The sequence below is a fragment of the Mustela lutreola genome, chromosome 16 (assembly GCF_030435805.1).
Source record: "Mustela lutreola isolate mMusLut2 chromosome 16, mMusLut2.pri, whole genome shotgun sequence".
Classification (NCBI taxonomy): Eukaryota; Metazoa; Chordata; class Mammalia; order Carnivora; family Mustelidae; genus Mustela; species Mustela lutreola.
In genome coordinates, this window is record NC_081305.1 from 3,857,434 (window position 1) to 3,859,390 (window position 1,957).

Here is a 1,957-nt window from a genome sequence, read left to right on the forward strand (position 1 = left end):
TGGGGCCAGGAATGGAAACACAGCACGACTCCCCTCCTGCTGGGGAGGGGCCCTCATACCCCTCCTCCCGGCACCGAGCTTCCAGATCTCCTGTGGGGCCTCGAAGCCAAGCTCTGTCCTACCTGCCTTGACTTCTCTGTCCCCCAGTGTCCTCCCCTATAAAAGACAATAGTAACGGGCCACGTTACAGAGGCGTAGCCAGAAACAAGCTAACTGCCGAGAATCTTACTATCATCCCCTCAACTTCGTCCACACGCCTGTTCCCATGAACACTGTCCCCGCCAAGCATGACCTCCTCCAGGGCGCCCTCCCTAGTCACCTCCCCACCCCAGGAAGCAAGCAAATGAGGAGTCTGTGGTCCAAGATTGAAAAGCCGGGTCCATGAACGCACTGGTTTCCTGGGGTTGGTAAAAAATGACCACCAAGAGGGGACCGAAAGCAACGGGAATGTGTCGTCTCCCAGAGCCCAGAGTCGGAAACCACAGTGTCGGCGGGGCCGTGCCCTGTCTGGAGCGGGAAGGAGAGGACTCCTGCCTCTCCCGGCGTCGGATCTGTCCGTGTTTCCTCTTCCCAGAAGGAGCCACATGGTCATGAGTGCTCCTGTTAAACAGACTACACCGGCCCCTGTTGGAGGACAGACCTGCCACGGCCAGCAGCCGGCCTTGACTGGGGAACTTAATTCATGAGGCCTGCAGACGTGCAAGCCCTCGCAGGGTGTTCGACCTGGGGACACGTGGAAGGAAGACCCCTGTCCCGTGTGTGGGCCCGCAGGTCCCTGCTATCCGCTCAGTGACCGGGGAACGCTGGAGTCGATTTCGCTCGTACGTGGGCTGGCCGTGTGACTGCGACTGTGACTGACTTTGGGGCCTGCGGCCTCTACTCTCCCACTCTCAGACCTGGGAACGGCAGTGCCCTAGAGAAGCTCTAACCTCCTGGAGGACGAGGGACCACACGGAGACAAAACCTGGCACCTGAGTGGACGGCCAGCACCAACCGCCTGGCGTTCAAATGAGTGACCTTGGACCCTCACCTATCTCAAGCTGTCAGCCACCTGTCGCTGCAGGAGTGAGCCCAGCGAGACCACACAGAAGGACCCTCAACCAGACTGTCCCCCACGGAGCACGAGACTAACACAGCGTCCCCGTTGGAACCCCCTGCAGTTTGGGAACCCTGGTTAGGCAGCGGACACTAACAGATCACGTCCTGGGAAGACAAACGTGGTCAAGGAGAGATGATTCTGAGGCCAAACATTTCCCTCCAAACAGCCACCCATACAGTAAAAATTCCCTGGGGGATATTCTGCACTTCTGGTATAGCCTGAGTTGTGCCCCTGGTGGCCCCCAAATTCACATGTGGAAGTCCCAGCCCCCGGTGCCTGAGAGAGGCACTGTATTTGGACACAGGTCTTTAAAAAGGTAATTAAGGAAAGCGCCTGGCTGGGTCAGTTGGTGGCGTGTGGGACTGAATCTCAGGGCTGTAAGTTCAAGCCCCACATGGGGTATAGAAATTACTTAAAAATAATAAAATAATAATCGCTTCTCGGCCTTTTGGCTAAGATCAAGTGTAGTATCTGTTCTTATCAGTTTAATATCTGATACGTCCTCTATCCGAGGACAATATATTAAATGGATTTTTGGAGCAGGGAGTTGGAATAGGAGCTTGCTCCGTCCACTCCACGCATCGACCTGGTATTGCAGTACTTCCAGGACCGGTACACCAGAAAAAAAATAAATAAATAAATAAATAATAATAAAATAATTAAAATAACAAAATAATAAAATCTTTTTTTTAAGAGGGTAATTAAAGTTAAATGAGGTCATTCTCATGGATGGTGTCCAACTTCTGCTGTTTAAGTCCCAGTCTGCGCTACTCTGTTATGGCTGAGTAAGCCAACACAAGTCGCCCCACAGCTCAGGCCAAGGTCCACCGTCTCTGCTCCTCCACACCTTTGAGCTGG

At 53.7% G+C, this 1,957-nt stretch overlaps 1 non-coding gene across 1 annotated transcript; it reads left to right on the forward strand.

The window, feature by feature from the left end:
• The first annotated feature begins 1,531 nt into the window (after window positions 1-1,531).
• On the forward strand, window positions 1,532-1,722 carry LOC131819036 (U2 spliceosomal RNA). Its single transcript, XR_009349038.1, has one exon. It is a non-coding gene; the product is annotated as a U2 spliceosomal RNA (small nuclear RNA).
• Window positions 1,723-1,957: the final 235 nt, after the last annotated feature.